Source organism: Perognathus longimembris, chromosome 12 (genome assembly GCF_023159225.1).
Source record: "Perognathus longimembris pacificus isolate PPM17 chromosome 12, ASM2315922v1, whole genome shotgun sequence".
Classification (NCBI taxonomy): Eukaryota; Metazoa; Chordata; class Mammalia; order Rodentia; family Heteromyidae; genus Perognathus; species Perognathus longimembris.
In genome coordinates this window covers 27,176,848-27,200,889 of record NC_063172.1, presented here as the reverse complement: position 1 = coordinate 27,200,889, position 24,042 = coordinate 27,176,848, and positions in this window count along the sequence as shown.

The window sequence follows — 24,042 nt, the reverse complement described above, 5'->3', positions numbered from 1 at the left end:
TTGATCCCAAATGACACATTAAGGGGAATGAGGAACATAGTATTTTCCATGTTTTTGTTTTCCTGGGGCTTGAACTTAGGGATTGCACTTTTTTTTTTTTTTTGGCCAGTCCTGCGGTTTGAACTCAGGACCACTGTCCCGGACTTCCTTTTGCTCAAGGCTAGCACTCTGCCACTTGCAACAGCGCCACTTCCAGCCTTTTCTGTTTATGCGGTGCTGAGGAATTCAATCCAGGGCTGCATGCTTGCTAGGCAAGCACTCTACCACATTCCCAGCCCCCAGGGGTTGCTTGACTTTCCTTCAAGGCTAGTGCTCTACTACTGAGCCATAACTCCACTTCTGGTTTTTTGCTGACTGGAGATAAGAACCTCAGGCTTCATGCATACTAGGCAAACACTATCACTAAGCCACATTCCTAGCCCTGAGAGGTTAATCTTAACATTTAATTATGATATACACAAATATTCTGGTGGATTGTAGATCTAAGAGACAAATAATAAAATCTCAAATAAGGTAATACAGAGGGGTCCTTAGTATATAGAAAATGTCCTAAGTGGAAAAAAGTTGTATGAATAACAATTTCTAATTATCAAAAACACATCATTAAGGGCTAAGTGCATGGCTCAAGTGTTACAGTGCCTGCTTAGCAAGCATGAGGCCCTGAATTCAAACTCAAACCCTAGTACCCCCCAAAAAAAATTTGTATTAAGAGCCAACACTTTGGATGTAGAAGCATGAGGATTAAAACTTCAAAGTCAGGGCTGGGGATATGGCCTAGTGGCAAGAGCGCTTGCCTCATATACATGAAGCCCTGGGTTCGATTCCCCAGCACCACATATACAGAAAATGGCCAGAAGTGGCGCTGCAGCTCAAGTGGCAGAGTGCTAGCTTTGAGCAAAAAGAAGCCAAGGACAGTGCTCAGGCCCTGAGTCCCAAGCCCCAAGACTGGCCAAAAAATAAAAATAAAAATAAATAAAACTTCAAAGTCAACAAAACAATATTAAGATATTTTTAAAATATGACACAGAACAGATTTTTGCAATTATGTCCAAGGACTCAGAACCTTCTTTCTTTCATTTTTTTGGTGGTGGTGATAGTGGTGATGGGGCTTGACCTCAGAGTCTGGGTGCTGCCCTGAAATTTTTAGCTCAAGGCTAGTGCTATATTACTTGAGCCACCCCTCCACTTTTAGTGTTTGTTTGGTGGGGAGGGGGATGGTGGTTAATTGGAGATAAGAATCTCCTGGATTTTCCTGCCAGCCTGCTTCAAACCATGATCCTCAGATTTCAGATTGAGTAGCAAGGATTATGCATGAGTCATCAGAGCCTGGCCAGATTATATGTTTTTGTTTTTGTTTTTGCCAGTCCTGGGGCTTGAACTCAGGGCCTGAGCACTGGCCCTGGCTTCTTTTTGCTCAAGGATAGCATAGCACTCTGCCACTTGAGCCACAGGCCACTTCTGGCCTTTATTTATGTTGTGCTAAGGAATCAAACCCAGGGCTTCATGTATACAAGGCGAGCACTCTTGCCACTAGGCCATATTCCTAGCCCCTGGCTTCGTTTTGCTTAAGGCTAGCACTCTACCTCTTCAGCCACAGCGCCACTTCCAGCTTTTTCTGTTTATGTCATGACGAGGAATCAAACCCAGGGCTTCATGCGTGGGGCTTGGACTCAGGGCCTGAGCATTGTCCCTGGCTTCTTTTTGCTCAGGGCTAGCACTCTGCCACTTGAGTCACAGCGCCACTTCTGGCCATTTTCTATATATGTGGTGCTGGGGAATTGAACCCAGGGCCTCATGTATATGGGGCAAGCACTCTTGCCACTAGGCCATATCCCCAGCCCAGATTATATATTTTTAATGTCTATAAATTATAAGAAAAACAGGAAACTAAAAGAATTTCACTAGGTAAAAGTCTATAACAAGTACCCCATCAAAACACAAACAAATATGCAAACATTAGAAAAGGTGATTAATCTCCATCCATCAGAGAAAAGCAAACTAAAACCGCAATGAAAAAATAGCAAGTGTTTAGTGAGGATATGGAACAAGAACTTCTACAGCTGATGAGACATCAACTAACACAATCACTTTGAAAAGCATCTGGTCATTTTCTCTTAAAGTGAAGGTACTCCAGTCTAAAAAGTCTATTCTGAAGTATTTACCAAATATATATGAACATACCAAGAAAAAAGGGGGAAAATATTCATAGTATCACTATTTGTGAAAGTTCAAACCTGGAAATAATTCAGAGGACCATTGTATTAATCAGGGTTCCCCAGAGAAGCAGAACCAATAAATGATGAGAGGGAACTTAGGACTTGCCTCATGAAATTATGGCAGGTGAGAAATGCCACGCAAGGCCATCTGTATGTTACAATCTGGGATGCATGGCTCAGTGCAAATTCAAAGGCCTTAGAACCAAGGAAGCTAACCAATGTAACTCCAGTCACAGGCATAATTCCTGGAGAGTCTGGAGTGTGTGTGTGTGTGTGTGTGTGTGTGTGTGTGTGTGTGTGTGTGTGCATGCACAGGTACTAGGGCTTGAACTCAGGGCCTGGGTTTGCTCAAGGCTAGAACTCTACCACTTGAGCCACAGCCCTACTTCCAGCTTTTTGGGTGCTTAATGGAGTTAGGAGTCTTGGGGCTGGGGATACGGCCTATTGGCAAGAGTGCTTGCCTTGTATACATGAGACCCTGGGTTCCATTCCCCAGTACCACATATACAGAAAACGGCCAGAAGTGGTGCTGTGGCTCAAGTGGCAGAGTGCTAGCCTGGAGCAAAAAGAAGCCAGGGACAGTGCTCAGGCCCTAATTCCAAGCCCCAGGACTGGCCAAAAAAAAAAAAAAAAGAGTCTTACAAACATTCTTGCCTGGGCTGCCTTTGAACAGTGATCCTCAGATCTCAGCATCCTGAATAGCTAGGGTTACAGGCCTGAGCCACCAGCACCTGGCTGGGTCTGGAGTTTCAATGTCTGTATACTAGAAAACTATATTACAGTTCTCAGAGAAGAGACCATCATGTCTTCAGCTTGTTCTCTCTACATCATCCTTCCTTGCCTCCAGTGGAAGTGCCCTCACTTGAAGGAAGATCTTCCCTAGCAAACACACTCAGACTCACAGGCTAATCTCCTGTGAAAACACTCTGATTCACCCAAAATAATGCTCTACCAGGTTTCTAAGTACTGTTTTATGTCAAGTTGACACCTAATATTAACTATCACAACCATCCAAAATGGGGATATCGGCTGAGAATGTGGCTTAGTGGTAGAGTGCTTGCCTGGCAGGCATGTAGCCCTGGGTTTGATTCCTCAGTGCCACATACACAGAAAAAGCCAGAAGTGGCGCTGTGGCTCAAGTGGTAGAGTGCTAGTCTTGAGTAAAAGAAGCTCAGGGATCATACCCAGGTCCCACAACCCCCCCCCAAGAGGGGGGGGAATATCATGGCATATCCATTCCTTGTAATACCATACACCAAAAACTCTGAATTATTTATAGCTACTTGCAAAAGCTGAATACGTTTCACACAAAAAATAGGCTGGGTGGGTGGGAATGTGGCTTCGTGGTAGAGTGCTTGCGTAGCATGCATGAAGCCCTGGGTTCCATTCCTCAGTACCACATAAACTGAGAAAGCTGGAAATGGCTCAAGTAGTAGAGTGCTAACCTTGAGCAAAAGAAGCTCAGGGACAGTGCCCAAGCCCTGAGTTCAAGCTTCAAGACTGTCAAAAAGAAAGAAAGAAAAAAAAAAAGGCTGGATGTGGTGGCTCACACAAGTAATCCTAGCTACTCAGGAGGCTGAGGATCTGAGGATTGAGTGCCAGCCCAGCAGGTAAGTCCTTGAAACTCTTATCTCCAATTAGCCCACAGGGAAGCAGAAGTGAAGCTATGCCTCAAAGTATAGAGCACAAGGCTTGAGAAAAAAAAAATGTTCAGGGACAGTGCCCAGGCCCGGAGTTCAATATTGACGACTGACAAAAAAAAAAATGAAAATTATATAAATTGAACTGTTTAACCAACTGTTAATAAAACAAACAGTTAAATGAACTATTTAATAAAATTAATACCAAGGAGCAGAAACATGTTGGGGGTAGGGTGCTCGGAAGGGGGACAGGAATCAAGGTAGGAAGGGTGAGTGAGCAAATGTAGTCTTTACGTTAATTGTACAATATAATAGTAATTATATAAATTAAAAGAGAGGGGGACTGGGAATATAGCCTAGTGGTAAAGTGCTTGCCTTGTATATGTAAAGCCCTGGGTTCAATTCCTCAACACCACATATATAGAAAAAGCCGGAAGTGGCGCTGTGGCTTAAGTGATAGAGTGCTAGCCTTGAGCAAAAAGAAGCCAGGGACGGTGCGCATGCCCTGAGTTCAAGTCTCGGGACTAGCAAAAAACAAAATGAAACAAAATTAAAAGAGAGGGAAAGAAGGGAGGGGGGAGGGAGGAATTTGTTGGCACTTCTATATACTTGGCAAGCATGGTACCACAGACTCATACCCATCAAACCCCTATTTTGCATCTTTTTAAATTTTTATTTTGCCAGTCCTGGGGCTTGAACTTGGGGCCTGAGCACTGTCCCTGAGCTTCTTTTGCTCAAGGCTAGCACTCTACCACTTGAGCCACAGTGCCACATCTGGCCTTTTCTTTTTATGTTATGTGGTACTGAGCTATTGAACCCAGGGCTTCATGCGTGCTAGGCAAAGGCTCCACCACTAAGCCCTGTGTTGACTTTTGATGCTGGAGACTGAACCTTACTCATCAAACATGCTAAGCACATTTTCTACCACTGTTGCTCTCTTAGCAATTTGTTGCAATTTTTTAAAGACTCTATAATTCACCTAAAAATAACTTATTGGATAACTACAATATAATAAGCAATACTATAATGGGGATAATAAAGTAATATAAAGGTATGAATATATTTAAAGTATATTATATGCATGCATAGAATACCACAATGAAACTTCTTACTTTGTATAATCAATAAACACAAATGAACAGATTAAGAATTGCCAGGTGGGGCTGGGGATATGGCCTAATGGCAAGAGTGTTTGCCTCGTATACATGAAACCTTGGGTTCAATTCCCCAGCACCACATATACAGAAAATGGCCAGAAGTGGCGCTGTGGCTCAATTGGCAGAGTGCTAGCCTTGAGCAAAAAGAAGCCAGGGACAGTGCTCATACCCTGAGTCCAAGGCCCAGGACTGCAAAAAAAAAAAAAAAAGAAGAATTGCCAGGTGTTAGTAGATCACACCTATAATCCTAGCTGCTCAGGAGATTGAGATTTGACGATCACAGTTTAAAGCCAGCCTGGGCAGGAAAGTCCATGAGACTCTCATCTCCCAGATACAAAAAAAAAGAATTGCCAGGTGTTAGTGGATCACACCTATAATCCTAGCTGCTCAGGAGATTGAGATTTGACGATCACAGTTTAAAGCCAGCCTGGGCAGGAAAGTCCCTGAGACTCTCATCTCCAAGATACTCAGAAAAATCTCAGCGTGATGCTGTGGCTCAAGTGGTAGAGCCTTAAGCAAAAGAAGCAGAGAGCTTGCCTCATATACATGAAGCCCTGGGTTCGATTCCCCAGCACCACATATATAGAAAACGGCCAGAAGTGGCGCTGTGGCTCAAGTGGCAGAGTGCTAGCCTTGAGCAAAAGAAAGCCAGGATAGTGCTCAAGCCCTGAGCCCAAGGCCCAGGACTGGCAAAAAAAAAAAAAAGCTCACAAACAGGAAGGGCCCAGGCCCTGAGTTTAAGCCCCAGAACCAGCACCAAGAGGGGGGCTGGGGGGATAGAAAGAGAGAGAGAAAGAGAGAGAGGGAGGGAAGAGAGAGAGAGAGAGAGAGAGAGAGAGAGAGAGAGAAATAAAGAATTAAGTTATATTCACCTTGATTTTTCTTTTCTGTTGTTCTGGTTTGGTTTGGTTTGGTTTTTTGACACCTATACTAAGGCTTGAACTCAGGGCCTAGAACTCTTTTTTTTTTTTTTTTTTTTGCCAGTTCTAGACATGAACTTAGGGCTTGAGCACTGTCCCAGGTTTCTTTTGCTCAAGGCTAGCACCCTACCACTTGAGCCACAGCACCACTTCTGGCTTTTTCTGTTTATGTGGTACTGAGGAATCAAACCCAGGGCTTCATGCATGCTAGGCAAGCACTCTACTGCTAAGCCACATCCCCAGCCTTGTTTTAAGTGGAAATGAGAGTTGCTTGAACTATTGTACTCAGGCAATCTTTTTGGCTCAGAACCCTAATCTTCTAGGATTACAGGCATAAAGCAGATGGGGGTGAAGGGTGGGGAACATACCTGGTTTTTCTACCAGTGTTTTATTATCATGTGTGCCTGCTTGATTAATTCTTTTTAAGTAAATGAAGGAATAATGTCTTTCTCAAATTTTTATGCTGCATTTAGATCTTTGTTAAGGCGCCCTTCGTAATAAATTATCCTAACTAATTTAGAGATTAAGGTATACTTTAGGTCTAGAGAGAGCTACTTGTCAAAGGCCCCTGTTCCCTGGGTGTATCTTTTGATCCACCCTCAAAGGGGCAGTTTAAGTTTTACTCAGTGCTACTGATCTTCCCCTGTATTACTGCCCCTCTCCCCAAGCAAGATCTGAAAGGTGCCATCTGGCCAAGTGTATAACCAAGTGGGTCACATAACTCTGCTCCACCTCTCTTGAATAGAGAAATCTCCCAACTTATGATCCAAACACCCTCCCTCTGGCCCCCTATAAGTCATTCTCCATGAAAATGATACACAAGTATTTGCCAAATTCTCTGCAGTCACCCTGTGTGGACTTGGAAAGCATTACTTTCCCTCTTGGCCATCTTTTCCTGTAGAGCCAATAATCTCTTTGGCTTTCTTTACAGCCCAGTTCTCCATCCGCTGAAGTGCCGTGAGGGCTTTCTGTGGACATAGCCTGGCTATGTCTGTATGATTCAGGAGCTAGTTAATCCAGTTTGCAGATGACCCAGACTCCTCTCCCCTCCCCTCTCCCTCTCCCTTTCTCTTCTTCTTGCTGATATGCAAGGAAATTTTACTACTCAGTAAAATCTCCCTACATGTCTGGGAAGAATACTAATACATTTGTTTTAGTGCCTTGCAGTCTACAAAATGACATTACATACACAAATTTATTTTAGCTTCCTAAAACTCCTGACTTGCCAAAGAGATTTTTATTATTGTCTTTTCCTAGCTAGGCAATGATAAGTGACTTATCCACTATGACATAGTCACAAAGTACAACAATCCAGCCTTGAAGCTAGCTCCAGGGTTGTTACTATTAAACCCTCGGGGAATGTAAATTTCCCCTATTTTGCTGCTCATTGAAAAGCTTTTTGGGTGAATGGTTTCCTGTTGCTTACAATATGGAATCACAGACAAATTTAATTCTGTCAACCTCAAAGGCTAGAATATTCTAGCCTGGTAACTGGGCTATGGCATCCACCCCTTGATTGGTCCACAGCTTCAAAAACTATTTGTCTTGTCCTCAAATGGATGTACTTTCCGAAAAGTGTATGTTTTCTCTTTTTAAAATTTTATTTTATTTATTATAAAGGTGATGTACAGAGGGGTTACCATTACATGAGATAATGAGTACATTTCTTGTGGAACTTTGTTACCCCCTCCCTTGTTTTCTCCCACTTCCCCTCCCTCCCAACTCCTCTACCATCCATATTACAAAGTATTGCTGTTGCATTGGCTCACCTTTTGTCCTTTGTCTCATGATTTTGTTGGTACCCTTCCTTCCCCAAATCAGGTAAACATATATACAAGACATAGGGAACCAAAAAAACCAAAGGGGGAAAAACCATGAAAGAAAAAAACTTCACACCATACATTAAAAAAAAACACCAAAAAAAACCCTACTCTCACTGCTGGGGTTGAAGTGTGTATCCTATTGACAGGCTGACCATTGGGCTATGGTGCAGTAATCCCTCAAATAAGCCAAAACCATCTGTATCATGCTTTACAACATTCAGAGTATTTCATTACAGCAGAAAGAACATAACAGTATTGACGTTCCCATTTCACAGATGAGAAAGTAAGTCTCAGCCAGGTGCAGGGGCGCAGGCCTGCAATCCTAGCTACTCAAGGAGCTGAGAATTGGAGATCATGGTTCAAAGCCAGCACAGGCAGGAAATTCTGTAAGACTTTTATCTCCAATTGACTCAGATGGTAGAATGCCAGCTTTGAGCAGAAAAAGCTAAACAATAGCACAAGGCCATGAGTTCAAGCCCCAGTACTGGCACAAAAAAAGAAAAAAGAAACGAAAATTTAGGTAAGTCTCAGAGAACAACTCTGAACAACTTTCCCAGTGAATAGGTACTGATGGGTTATCTCCTAACTCCCAATCTATTCTCTTTTTCAAAAAGATTAGATGGGCTGGGAATATGGCATAGAGGCAAGAGTGCTTGCCTTGTATACATGAAGCCCTAGGTTCAATTCCCCAGCACCACATGTACAGAAAACGGCCAGAAGTGGCGCTGTGGCTCAAGTGGCAGAGTGTTATCCTTGAGCAAAAAGAAGCCAGGGACAGCGCTCAGGCCCTGAGTCCATGGCCCAGGACTGGCAAAAAAAAAAAAAAAAAAAAAAAAGATTAGATGTCTGCACTAGCTATGTGTAATAAAGATAATTAGTGTGATATAATGCTGTAATGTTTTACCAGGCATTTCCACATGTATTAGTCTATTTAATCTGCTACAGCTCTTATATAGGTGATATTGCTATTAATTAGCCCAACATTTCTTCTCAGTTCCCAGGAATACTCTCAGTCTACTCTTCAACCTTGGAGTAGTCAGTGTAACTCCCTGGAATATATACTTGTTTATTCAACAGATGTTTCTGAGCTTCTAGTGGTAAGACTTGCCTATGCTGTGATAAGAACTCATGATTTCTGCATTCAGGACTCTGCCAGTTCTGTTACCAGAATCAATGCATTAGATTTATGATTTGCTGAAACATGACAAGGGACGATAGACTAGCCTTGGTACTTTCAGATTAGAAATGGGGTGACAAGTTTTACAGATGGAAAATTACCTAGCATTGGATTAAAAAAAAAAGGCAGGTTCACAAATGGCACCAGATGCTTTAAAGAATGGCTGTTTCCACAGACTAGAAAATAGATTTAACATTAGCCTCTACTTGTCTGCGAGCTCTGTGCACACAAAAAGATACCAATAATTATGAGTAATGCCATCTTCACAATGCTGAGAATAATATTACAGGGCACAACTATTGAATCAACAAATAATTAAAGGTCAGCTTGAGTGCCCTCCTTTGAATGGGTTCAACTTCTCAAGGTCCCATGAGTAGTAGTAACCCATGGTGTTAGTTCAGCAACTAAAGGAAGAGGAAAAGGCTTCACACTTATTCTTGCTTCCTTCTCTTTATATTTCCTGTCTTCTGGTACCCAGTGAGGAAAGATCAATGATTAAATGGAGACCCAGGAGACTAAGCTGGAGAGGGCAGAGTAGTCAGAGGTGGTCTGGGGAAGACTGGACTTTCTTAGAGAACTGGCATAGCTCCAAGAGCTCTAGATTTGCCCTGCTATTTTAACCCATATGAGGACAGCGAGGCCTTGCATTGCTCCTATTGTTCAGTGCCACTCTGATGATCACTAAGATGATGTTCACCAACTTGCCATGAGATAGGTTTGATTTTTGTTACTTTTGCGTAAGAAGCTAATCTAGAAGTATGTGAGAAGTAGAGAGAGCATTGAAACCTTCTGAAAACAGTCTCCCAAGCAATCTTTTTTTTTTTTTTCTTTGCCAGTCCTGGGGCTTGGACTCAGGGCCTGAGCACTGTCCCTGGTTTCTTTTTGCTCAAGGTTAACACTCTGCCACTTGAGCCACAGTGCCACTTCGGGCCATTTTCTATATATGTGGTGCTGAGGAATCAAACCCAGGGCTTCATGTATACGAGGCAAGCACTCTTGCCACTAGGCCATATTCCCAGCCCCCCAAACAATCATTAATGTGCTACCTGGACAGCCAACATCATTAGGGAAGCAAGGGGAAGAAAGATTGGAACAAACGGAGGTAAAAAAGTGACTAGATTTTGTGTGTTGACCCTATACCCCATTAACCTGCACACCCTCCAACCCACAGCCCAGGCCCCCAACTGAGGTACTCAGCCTCTTCATATGGACTGTACCCCCCTCCACAGGGCTCTTGCCCGGAGAAGGTGACCTCTTTGAGCTGCATCCATGGGCAATGAGAGTTCCTTGCCTCTCTGGCTTCTAGTCTCATTAGGCAAATGGGTAGAGTAGGGAGAGACAGAGTTCTGATTTTTTCCCCTCTAGTTCCCTTTCTCTTGGATCAATATTTCACAAGGATTACATTCCTACTTGAAGGCTATAACTATGGGGCTCTGCAGCTGTCCTAGTCAACCATGATAAGAGTTAGGAGAAAAGGAGCCAAGTAGAGAAATAAACCTATACACCTTGAAGGTAGCAGGATAAGCTGATAAACCAAAACTTGCCAGACAATGAAATGGAAGCTGGGGGCTACAAAACAATGAGGAAATACCGGACAAAAGAATGAGGAAATCACAACAGTAAATCTTTATAGGAAACAGAAAGGAGACTCACCAATCAGAAAGCCACCTTCTGTGGGCACTGGTGGTTCATGCTAGTAATGCTACCTACTTAGAAGGCTGTGATCTCAGGGTCACCTTTCAAAGCCATCCTGGAGAAGAAAATATTGTGAAACTCTCATCTCCAATTAACCAGCAAAAAGCCAGAAGTGGAGGTATGGCTCAAGTGCTAGAGTGCCAGCCTTAAGTGAAAAAGCTAAAGATAAGGCCTAGTTCTTGAGTTCCACTAAATTATTCAACAAACAACCAGGGCTGGGGACACAGCTCAAGGGGTAGAATACAAACTGAAGGCTATGAATTCAAACCTCAGTAACCTCCTACCCATAATAAAGATAAAAGTACATTAGAGCTGGACAGTGTGGCACAAGCCTAGTCATGATCAGAAGCCTAAAATAGGTGGATCACAGCCTAGCTGTGTCAATCAACAGAGAGCAATACCTCATCTCAAAAATAACCAGCACAGAAAGGGCTGAAGGCCTGGCTCAGCAGTAGAGTGCCTGCTAAATAAACAGTCTCTGGTATTGCCAGAAAAAAAGAAAAAGTGAATTTCACCCAAATAAGTGTGAAGTATATCAAAGCAGCTTTGTGAGCCAGGCCCTGCATTCATTTTATTTATTTTTCTCTCTTTCTTTCTTTCTTTCTTTTTTTTTTTTTTTTTGCCAGTCCTGAGGTTTGAACTCAAGGCCTGGCACTGTCCCCGAGCTTCTCTTGCTCAAGGCTAGCACTCTACCACTTGAGCCACAGCTCCACTTCTGGCCTTTTCTGTTTATGTGGTAGTGAGGAATCGAACCCAGGGCTTCATGCATACAAGGCGAGCACTCTACTGCTAAGCCATATTCCCGGCCCTGGGTCATTTGAATTTTGAAAAAATTTATTCTAATGCATACTGCATAATTAAGCAGTCCTAGGCAAAGTGTAGATTGGTTGGTCATTATCTGTTCTGGGTCTGTGATGGGTACTAAAGGTGTGGGTACTACAGGTGATTGTTCTCATGTGGGGAGTTGTCTGTCCTGCAAGCATGGGCTTTTTTTTCCTTCTTTTTTTTTTTTTTTTCTTTTTCCAGTTGTGGAGCCTGGGCACTATTCCTGAGCTTCTTTTGCTTAAGGCTAGCACTCTACCATTGAGCCACAGTGCCACTTCCATCTTTTTTTTGTTTATGTGGTACTGAGGTATGTGGTGGCAGAGTGTTTGCCTAGCATGTATGAACCCAGGGCTTTATACATGTTAGGCAAGCACTCTACTACTAAGGCCACATTCCCAGCCCATGTGTGGCCTTCTCTTGGGGGTAGTTTCAGCCCCTTGTCAACTTGCTTAATCCAGAGTGATTGCAAGAGACTCAGATCAAAAGAAGACAAATGCAAAATGGAGGTAGGGATGTCCTGCTCTTCTCCAAAGGGGCCCAGCAGGGGAGGTAGTGTTTGTTTTTGTCCCTCCTCCCTTTTTTATTTTAGCAAAAGTAGTTTCTAAGTACCTGCTATAAATAATGATACCAAAATATTTTCGTACAAGTACCCATGGGTCATAAAATGTCACAAACTGAATACTCTTACCATGGACCACATTTCATTTTCATCTAATTATCAGGTTAGACTATCAAATATGTCTGTCTTTAATATTAATAATTAACCCATGAATTATACAAATTGTAATTGATTTGTAATTATTCTAAGTTTTCTTTGTAGATGCTCCTGTCTCTTTTCTATAGTGAAAAATTACCTCCTAATCACATCTTCCTTCAAATTACAAAATATCACAAGACACTTTCTGAAGTTATAATTAACTATCGTGTGTGTGTGTGTTTGTGTGTGTATGTGTGTGTGTGTACTTGGACTTTAACTCAGAGCTTCTCTCATTTGGCTTTTTTGTTCAAGGCTGGTGCTCTACCACTAGAGACACACATGCACTTCCAGCTGTTTGCCAGTTAATTGAAGATAATAATAATAGTCTTTCAGATTTGTCTACCTGCCTGGCTTTGAACTAGGGTCCTCAGATCTCAGCCTCCTTTGTAGATAGGATTGCCGGCAGGAGCCACCGGCACTAGCTATAATGGAATATTCTTTTTTTTTTTTTTTTTTTTGCCAGTCCCGGGCCTTGGACTCAGGGCCTGAGCACTGTCCCTGGCTTCTTTTTTTTTTGCTCAAGGCTAGCACTCTGCCACTTGAGTCACAGAGCCGCTTGTGGCCATTTTCTGTATATGTGGTGCTGGGGAATCGAACCCAGGGCTTCATGTATATGGGGCAAGCACTCTTGCCACTAGGCCATATTCCCAGCCCATATAATGGAATATTCTTAATCTTTAGTAATCTCAATAATATTCCAAAATACAATGCAATCACAGAATTAACTTTTAGGTTATTGTTTGTTTGACCCATAAAGCAAGGATGTTTCTGGGCTTTTGGTTTTGATGAGTTAGGGTCAATTCATTTTATGTTCTTTTAACATTACAACGCAATAATTTTCTTCCACAGTTTTCTACTTATAATGAAAAGAAAGCCATGTCACGGTGTCTAATTTTATACTGCTGGCCTATTTGCTTTGTTTCTGCCAGAGTTTGGCAGGCTTTGTAGAACAAAATGAAACCTTATTCTAAAACTGCTAACACTTAAAATGTTCAAAGTACATCCATGCTAATGCTGTAATGCAATTGAGCCATTCATTCAAGACAACTGAAAAGGAGTAAAATGTCCCTGAAGCATTAGGTGAATATATCTTATTTTTCTTAGAAAACAACTTTTAAGAGTTTAATTCATCTGTATACGAAAGTGGTTTTATAGAGTTCTCAAATTGATTTCTATAAATATACAAATTCAGTCATTGGAATAATACAGACAGGAGAGTCACAGAATGTCATAGACAAGATCATTTTCCTCAGTTTATTCAATACTAATTTTCAAGAAGATTGATAACACAAAGAAAAAATATTATTGATTTATGTAAAATGGCCTCAGGAACCATCAAAGTATGTTTTCTTTTTCTTTTTTGCCAGTCCTAGAGCTTGAACTCAGGGCTTGGCCGCTGTCCCTGAGCCTCTTTGTGTTCAAGGTGAGAGCTAGCTCTACCACTTGAGCCACAGTGCCACTTCCGGTTTTTCTGAATAGTTTATTGGAGATATGAGTCTCATGGACTTCCCTGCCTGGGCTGGCTTCAAATTTACTTCCAAATGTCCTCAAATGTCAGCCTCCTGAACAGCTAAGATTATAGGTGTGAGCCATCAGTGCTCGGCTTCAAAGCTTGCTTTGTTTTTGTTTTTGTTGTTTTGTTTTGTGTTTTTTTTTTTTTTTTATTAAAGAAAGGGGTCTGACTATGTTGTTCATGCTGGTCTCAAACTCCAAGATTTAAATGACCCTCCCACCTTAGCCTACCAAGTAGCTGGGTCTACAGGTACATGCTTTGGTTTGGTTTGGTTTTAATTATTTGATACTAGAAATTGAACCCAGAGATACGTGCATGCTAAGTATGCACTCTACCATTAGGCCACATCTCTAGCCTGCCAAAGCCTTCTTTTAAGGTTTTCCTGGTGATAAAGACATAGCCAAGACACTCCCCATGGCTAGTAGAATCATTTGCAGAAAACCAGAGCGAATAGGAACAGCATGAGGATTATGTCTGTGTTCCTAATGCTCATGGGGATGGCAAGCTGACAGAACTGGAGTCATGTGGAAGTAAGAGAAGCCAGGACTTGCTTCATGTGTTCTTTCATTGTTGTCATTTTAAGATTTCTAAAATAGCATATCACTGATGCGAATAAAATAAAATATACTTGCACACTTGAATACAAATATCTACTTTTCTATTTTTTTTTTTTTTTTTGGCCAGTCCTGGGGCTTGGACTCAGGGCCTGAGCACTGTCCCTGGCTTCTTCTTGCTCAAGGCTAGCACTCTGCCACTTGAGCCACAGTGCCACTTCTGGCCATTTTCTGTATATGTGGTGCTGGGGAATCGAACCTAGGGCCTCATGTATACGAGGCAAGCACTCTTGCCACTAGGCCATATCCCCAGCCCCTACCTTTCTTAACTTCAAAAAATGTTGAAAGAGGCTGAGCATAGTGGCACATGACTGTAATCTCAGCTGTAAAGAGGCTGACATTGAACCAAGTGAGTTTAGCCAGCAATATAAGCTACTCAGGCAGCTAAGATCTCAGGATCAAGGTTCAAAGCTAGACCTCAAGACTCTTACCTTGGGCTGGGAATATGGCTTTGTGGTAAAGTACTTGCCTAGCATGCATGAAGCCCTGGGTTCAATTCCTCAGTACCACATAAACAGAAAAGGCTAGAAGTGGTGCTGTGGCTCAAGTGGTAGAGTGCTAGCCTGGAGTATAGGGAGGCTCTGGGACAGAGCCCAAGCCCAAGCTCAAGGCCCAGTACTGGCAAAAAAGAAAAAAAGACTCTTACCTCCAATCAACCACCAAAAGGTGTGGCTGCGCACAGATAGCTCACGCCTGCCATACTACCTATTCAGGAAGCTGAGACCTGAAGATAACAGTTCAAAACAAGTAAACAGTTCAAAGCAGGTAAGAAAGTGAACGAGACTCTCATGTTCAATTAACCACCAAAAATCCCTGAAGTGGGTATGTAGCTCAATTGGTAGTGCTCTAGCCTTGAGTACAACAACAAGAGTTAGCACCCAGGCCCTGAGTTCAAGCTACAGAACTAGCAAAAGGGAAGGAAGGAAGGGAGGGAGGGAAGGAGGGAGGGAGGGAGGGAGGGAGGGAAGGAAGGAAGGAAGGAAGGAAGGAAGGAAGGAAGGAAGGAAGGAAGGAAGGAAGGAAGGATCAAGTAACTTCTTCAAAACTATGAAAAGTCTTTGCCAGGCAAACATGGAACAAAGGACACTTCCAGCTTAGGCCTAGGAGGCATCCTGTGAAGCTTTAGACCCACTTGGCCGCACTGCATTTAGAGGAAAGCATCTCTACATCCCTGCCAGCATGTCTTAGGGCCAAAGACCCTGTCAACAGCCTGCTGACTGCTGCAAATGTCTTCAACTTCCTAGCAGCCAGGGCCCCAAGTCCCCATGTTTTCAAGAGGTTTTTAATCACATAACATTAGAATATTTCTGTTCAGTTCTTTGTTTGCTTGCTTGCAAAGCTGCAGATTAAACCAATGCCTCAAACATAACATGCTAAGCATTTTCTCATAGACATGTGGTTAATGGTTGTTTCTTAACAGTGTTCTTGAGCAGGGCAGATTGCTGAGCTCTTGAGAAGTGAGAGGTTGGAAATAGGTAAATTTAAACTTTTATTTAAAGCACAATACTCTCAGTAGATGATTTTTGTGTTTGCTAAATTTCAGAGATAGTTACTAGTCCCCAAGTGTCATGGCAAATAAATGTAATTATGAAATCTATGTGTGTGTGGTGTGGTGTGTGGGTGTGTGGGTATGTGCACACTTGCCTGCATGCTCACGCGCACATGTGCACAGGTCCTGGAGCTTGAACTCAGGGACAGGAGCTATCCCTGAGCCTTGTTGCTCAAGGCTAGCACTCTACCACTTGAGCCACAGCTCTACTTCTGGCCTTTTTGTTAGTTAATTAAAGGTAAGAGTCTCACAGACTTTCCTGCCTGGGCTGGCTTAATCTCAATCCTAAAATCTCATACTCCTGAGTATGTAGGATTGCAGGCATGAGACACTGGTGCCCAGCTTGAACTTTTTAATGCTGGTTTATCAGGTGGGTAATCACTTCAATGTTTGCGATGAATCCAGACTTAGCATATCCCTCATATTACGAATCCATCTTTTGGGAAGAAATTAAAAGAAGGGGAGATTGGTCTCTGAAACCTCTGCTAACTTCAGGTAGGCTGGAGCTTCTACAGTTTTGATCTGGCACCTTGGCAAAGGGGATGCGATTTGTGCTAACATTTATAGCTTCCCTGCTGAGAGCATGCTATTTGCTTGGACTTGTGATATCTTTGCCATGGTATTTACTTGGTATTTATTCCGCAGACTCCACCGCAGAGTTAATCATTCTTGGAAGCTGAACTGAACATTAAACCTGCTGGTGGTTGTGATTGCACCTATTTGGAGCTACAAAAGAAGAGCACACTTCCTGACAAACCCTTCTCTTAAAGGCAGGTATAGTGATCTAGCAAAAAGATTCTTACCTATTGATGACACTTAAGAAGGTCATTAGGGGCTGTGTAGCCACCAATAGGTAGTCATGTCTATATCTATATATGTATATACCTACACTTTGGCCAGTTATGGGGCTTGAACTCAGAGCTTGGGCACTGTCCCTGAGCTTCTTTTGTTCAAGGCTAGCACTCTACCACTTGAGCCACAACGCCACTCCTGGTTTTTTCTGTTTATGTGGCACTGAGGAATGAAACTCAGGGCTTCATGCATGTTAGGCAAGTACTCTACCATTAAGTCACATTTCCAGCCCAATCATATACTTTGTCTTTTTTTTTAGTACTGGGTTTTGAATCTAGGTGTCTATCGTCCACTCATATGCTATTCATTGAGATACAGTCTTGGGGCTGGGAATGTGGCCTAGTGGTAAAGTGCTTGCCCAGCATGCATGAAGCCCTGGGTTCAATTCCTCAGCACCACATAAACAGAAAAAACCAGAAGTGGTGCTGTGGCTCAAGTGGTAGAGTGCTAATCTTGAGCAAAAAGAAGCCAGGGACAGTGCTCAGAGTCCAAGCCCCAGGACTGGCAGAGAGAGAGAGAGAGAGAGAGAGAGAGAGAGAGAGAGAGAGAGAGAGAGAGCTATACAAGTCTTTCATTCTTCCTTTCTTCCTAAGCAATAGAAGTAATGGCTGCACTTTTGCACAACCACTGAGAAGCAGCACTGTTTCCCTATCTTCCTAGTAATGATCTCTAACCTGTGACTTAGTCCGAGATGTGCTAAGAATGTCTGAGGATGATTACCATAGAGAAAGGATATGTTATACTTAACATAAAAACCATATGTTGAAGATGGACGAGCAAGAAGTTGGAAGGAGTCTGGGCCTCTGCTGAATCAGAACCGCCATAGAGTTCTGCACTTCCCTCCTAGATTTTAAGCACAAGAGGAACAAATTATTATGTTGTTTAAGCTGTTGTTACTATGATCTTTTCATCACTTGTGGTTGAGTCTAATTCTAAAAACAAATTCCTCAACTTAGAGTTTGTATTTTAGGTTAGACAAAACTCTCTTCCTTCCTCCCTCCCTCCCTCCCTCCCTTCTTCCCTCCCTTCTTCCCTCCCTCCCTCTTTCCTCTCCCTCTCTCTCTCTCTCTCTCTCTCTCTCTCTCTCTCTCTCCCCTCTCACCTTCTTTCTTTCTTCTCTTGTCCTTCTTCCCTTCCCTTCCTTTTCTTTCCCTCTCTTTCCTTTTCTTCTTTTTTCTTTCTCTCTTTTGTGCTGGTCCTGGGACTTGAACTCAGAGCCTGGGTAATGTCCCTGAGCTTTTGTGCTCCAGGCTAGTGCTTTACCACTTGAGTCACAGTTCTACTTCTGGCTTCTTTGAGTAGTTTACTGGAGATAAGAGTTTCATAGATTTTCCTGTCCAGGCTGGTGTTAGACTTTGATTCTTAGATCTCAGCCTCCTGCGTAGCTAGGATTACATGCGTGAGGCAAGGGTGCCTGGCAGAACTCTCTAATATAAGTCTAAATGGAAATGTGAATCTCAAGACTTTCAACACAATTACTGGCCTATTACTAACTGAAATCCATTCAAACTGCCTTTGAGGGTAAAATTACTTCTTTCACTACTTAGCAATGACATGTTGGTAACCAAATTTCAGTTCTACCTGCAGAATGTCCTGGCAAGCCTGATAGACATTCTCCAAAAACTTGCCTTGACAAAGATTGAGGATAGACATACAGTCAAAATATTACCAAATTTGATGTCTTTTATAAATGTTCCACCTATAAGAGAAGTAAGAACTGTCAGCTCCAGTGGGAAGATGGCTGTCAGAGACAATGGTAAGTGTGGATATGGAGGTTTGCTGAATGACAACACATAACGCTCATGAGGTAAGTATCTTGCTTGAGATATGAGCTCCTCACACTATACAAAACAAGGTCAACTGCTTCGATCTTTCTTTGACAGGAGCCTGGCTGTTATACCTCATTTTCAGTAGCTGATCAACCACTTCAAGTTGAGTAAGTGGCTGGAGGAGATTGGAGGATATTCTAGCCTCTCTCCACCCCTCAAGTTCCTGGAAGGACCACCCCAGTAGCCGCATCCCTCACCAGGTGAGCTCAGCAGTCTAAACCTCATGGTGGCAGGTAGTTCTCTCTGGGCTGACCCACGATGTAGATTTTGTCCATTTTTCAAAATATCCAACAACCTCATCTCTGCTTCTAGGAAGAGGAATAGCCACAGCGCTCTCCCCCCCCCCCCCCCCGCCCCCAGTTTTCCCACTAAATACAACTAAAATCTGAGAACATTCTATAGAAACAAACATAATGGGGCTAGGAATAGCTCAGCAATAGAACACTTGCTTAGCATGTGGGAGGCCCTGAGTTTGATCCCTACCATGGAAAAGAAAAAAAAACAACCAAATAAACAATAGCAATAATAAAAAATGTACAAACCAACAAGCATAAGACACTCTGAGAGGTAGAAGGTAGGCAGATTAGAGAGGGATGCATGGTGGGTAAGTTCCCTGGGATTTCTTTCTGCCTCATACATCTCAGATTTGGAGTGAAACAAGCCAGCAACCTAGAAATGCCAACAAGCTAAGAAAAGAAAAATAAAAGCCCCAGAAAAAGCATGCTTTTGCTGCCAAGGGATGTGAAAAGGGGCAGCTAAGCAAGAAAAGAACACTTTTAGTTGGAAGCTGCTCTATGATAGACACACACCATCAAGGACCTGTGGTCTCCATCCCATCAGTGCTAGCAAAGGCTGGATGGGAGCCAAGATGTCCACTCTCATTAGGCTGTGATGTAAACTGTGAGTGTAAAGTAGAACATCTATTGCCAGGGTGGTATGAGATAAGACAGTAGAGAAGGAGCTGGGAATTTCATCTCTAGTAGGGAATAAGGAATGGATCCCTTCTTGGAATGACCTCTGTATGGAAACAACAGAGACCACACAAGGGAAACGATTCTTTTCCTTCCTCCCCACACATAGTGATGAGGTACTTTCTTCCCCCTGAAGTGGTATCAGAGACTTTCCCTGCTGCTCAGAAGTGACAAGGCTACCTCCCACTCTGTAATGTCAGTGAAGGCCATCCGAGGGCCCTGTAACAAGTCCCTTAACCCCTTCAGGTATCGGTGCAAGCCTGGTAGAAAGCTAATAACCTCACCCGACAGCTGTGGTAAGGGATATGGCAGATTCCTCTGGTATCACAAGCCAATGGAAAATCTGGATTTCGGTTTCCATTTAGTAATAATAAGGCAGCATCCTTCCCTTACCAGAAGAATGTCAAAGAAAGCAAGCTGGGGAAAAAAAGGGTTCTTCTAAAACAAAGGTCCAAAGTTGCATAACTTAATACTAAAGAATCCTGTATTTAGGGCTGGGAATATGGCCCAGTGGCAAGAGTGCTTTCCTTGTATACGTGAAGCCCTAGGTTTCATTCCTCAGCACCACATATATAGAAAAGGCCAGAAGTGGCCCTGTGACTCAAGTGGTAGAGTGCTAGCCTTGAGCAAAAAGAAGCTGGGGACAGTGCTCAGGCCAAGTCCAAGGCCCAGGACTGAAAAAAAAAAGAATCCTGTACTTAAATCACACATGATACCTTAAACCATGAAAAAGTATTAACCTAGATACAATTCTACATCCAGTGGATTTTCACTTCAGAAATAAAGGGGTAAATGAGGCATTCTGAAATGAAGAGAAACTAAAAGACTCTACCACCACTGATAAATTTTAAATGAATGGCTGAAAGAAGTTATTGAAAAAGAAAGAAAACGATGAAGGAAGAAATCTTGGAACCCCAAGGAGGGAGAAAGCAAATGATGAGTAAAGTCATGGGTGAATAGATTGCTATTCTAGATTGTGTTTGATGATTGAAGCAGGAATTACAACACTGACATGATTACAAGTGTATTTATAAGAAATTTACAGTAATTGTGTTACATAAGGAAATGTAAGAGATAGAAAAAGTAGTAAGGCTTCCACACTTCACTCAAACTATTAAAACAAAAACACTGAGAAGGCCAGGCACCAGTGACTCATGCCTATAATTCTAGCTACTCAGGATGCTGAGATCTTAGGATGCTGGTTCAAAATACTAGGTATATACATACATATACAGGTTAAAAACCACATATATGTCAGATACTTATGGATCCTGCCTATAATCCTAGCTACTCATGAAGCTGAGATCTGAGGATCACATTTCAAAGCCAGATGGAGCAGAAAAGTCAATGGGACTCTTATCCATGAAATTTCCAGAAGTGAAGTTGTGGCTGAAGTGGTAATGTGCCTGCCTGAAAAAAAAGGTTCAGGGACAGCTCTCAGGCTCTGAGATTAAGCCCCTGGACTGGCAGAAAATTAATGCACAAAAGTAGAAATAGAATTCCGAGAAACATTTAAGTCATCCACAGAAGAAAGAAAAAAGAAAACACAGGAGAAACAATCCCAGAAAGCATAAGAATAAAATTGCAGACCGAAGTTCTAACATAAATATAAATTGTACTCACACATCAATGCAAAGATATACAACATGAATTTTAAAACATAACCCAACCATGTATAACAACAGCAAAGTTGACAGAAAAAAAGAGGGAAAGAAACGTTCAAAAGATTAGAGGGAAGCAGAATAGCTGCTTTAACACTTGATCAAATAGACTATAAAGCAAAGACTATTCCCAGAGACCAAAGACATTAATAAAGATAATGACAAAAGATTTAATCTATCAAGAATATCCATTAAGCCTGATGCTGGTGGCTCATGCCTGTAATCCTAGCTGTTCAGGAGGCGGAGATCTGAGCACTGTGGTTTGAAGCCAACCTAGGGAAAAAAGTCATCATGAGACTCTTATCTTTAACAAAACTACTCAGAAAAAGCTGGAAGTGGTGCTATGGCTCAAGTGGTAGAGTGCTAGCCTTGAGCCAAAGAAGATTGGGGACAGTGCCTAGGTCCTGAGTTCAAGCCCTAAGACTGGCATACACAGACACACACACACACACGTGTGCATGCGCACAAATATTCAATAGGCCAGGCTTTATAGTGCATACCTGAAGTCTACTCAGAAGGCAGAGATAGGGAGGGTTGCGATTTGAAGCCAGTCTGGGTAGTTAGCAAGACCCCTTCTTGTTTGGTTTTGTTTTTTTGCCAGTCCTGGGGCTTGAACTCAGGGCCTGAGCATTATCCCTGGCTTCTTTTTGCTCAAGGCTAGCACTCTGCCACTTGAGCCATGGTGCCACTTGTGGCTTTTTCTATATACATGGTGCTGAGGAATCGAATCCAGGGCTCATGTATATGAGATAAGCACTTTACCAGTAGGCCATATTCCCAGCCCCAGCAAGACCCCTGCTTAACAATGAAAAGCTGGATGTGGTTATATACACCTGTCAATCTAGCTACATGGGAAGTGTAAATAGAAGGCTCATGGTCCAAACCAATTCAAGCACAAATGAGACCCTATTTGAAAAATAACTAAATAAAAAATGGGTTGACAATATGGGTGAAGTGGCAGAGGACCTAACTAGGAAACACAAGACCCTGAATTTAAATCCCACTTTGAAAAAAAAATCTAGGCATGAAGGGGGTGGGGGTGTTGTGTGGATGCTATAGACTCAACTAAATGGAAGGCTGATGGAAGAAGATTGATTGTTTAAGCCCAGGGGTTTGAGGCTATCTTGAGTAACATAACAAGACTCTGCCTATCCTCACCTCTCCCAAAATACATAAAAATCCAAAATGTGTATGTACCAAACAACTGAGTTGCAAACTATATTAAGACAAACCTAAGTGAAATGAAAAATAAATGTACTGTTAGACTTTGAGATGTTAACACATTTTTCAAGAATTTTAAGAACAACTAGATGGAAAACCAAGAAGAATGTAGGAGGCTTTAGCAATACCATAAACCAATATGATCCATTTAAACTTTACAGGGCATGCTACATCAAAAGATATATCGCTTTCAAGTACCCACAGCACATAAGCCACAATATGACAAATCCTGTCTCTTGAAACAAACCTCACATTTCAAATACAGCCAGGCATCCCTTTACTATAGGACATATTCTGAACCGTTAATTATGAATGACTCCAGCTTATAGAGCGACTGTCCTATAATCTATGGATGAGAGAGAAAGGCTCAAGGGGAGTTTAAAAACACACTGAACTAAATGAAAACAAAATGACAGCCTACCAAAATTCATGGGGCACAGCTAATAGTTGGCTGAGAGGAAATCTGGAACACTAAATGTTGCTATGAGAAAAGGGGAAAACTATCTAACCTGAAAAAAGCTAAAGAAAAAAAAGCAGATATAAAAATGATTGAGAACAGAAAAACAATGGTTAAAAAAATCAAGCTGCCTAGGAATGTGGCTTAGTGGTAGAGTGCTTGCCTAGCATGCATGAAGCCCTGGGTTCCATTCCTCAGTACCACATAAATTAAAAAAAAAGCTGGAAGTGGCTCAAGTGGCAGAATGCTAGCCTTGAGCAAAAGAAGCTCAGGGACAGTGCGCAGGTCCTGAGTTCAAGACCTAGGCCTGGCAAAAAATAAAAAATAAAATCAGTGAAACAAAGAACAGTTTCTCTGAAAAGGTCAACATAATAGACAAACCTCTAGCCAGACTGACCAAGGAAAACAGAATACACAGTTATCAATATTAGGAGTAAAACAGGGATATGGCCACAGGCAATGCCTATGTCAAACAGCTTTCAGTTTCAGAACATATTCCTTAAGAAGCGGGCGGATGGCGGTGGGGGGGGGGGGGGCTCGGGGAGGGCAGAAGGAGGGCCCCTTGAGATTAAACTAGAATATCAAAACATAATGGCTTGTATTCTTGCCGGGCACCAGTTGCACACACCTGTAAATGTAAGGATCCTAAGATTGGAGGATCATGGTTCAAAGCCAACCCAGGCAGGAAATGTATGTGAAACACTTATCTCCAATTAACCAGCAAGAAGCCAAAAGTAGAACTGTGGCTCAAGCTGTGGCTCGAGTGCCAGTCTTTATTGAAAAACTAAGGGACAGGGCCTTATTTCAAGCCTCAGTACTGGCACAAAATAACAACAACAACAATAATAATAATCGCTTGCTGCACACTGGAATATCCAAGCAGTCCATTTCTTCCCTGTAGTTACAGTTGTATGCAAAGCCAAATCATGAAATAATCAAGTAAGTTCGCTTACAATGTCAAATATAATTGTTATGAAAATGAGAATACATGGCAACCATATTCCCTGCACATAAATTTCTCTACAGGGACACTGGCATAGGAAGCTAGAGTAATGAGAAGATTGTTTAGCAACATGGAATAGAGAAGGGGAGTTAGATTAATTGAATGTTTAACAGTATCAAGCACATAGAAGGTGATACATCCAGTTACTATTTGGAAAAGTCT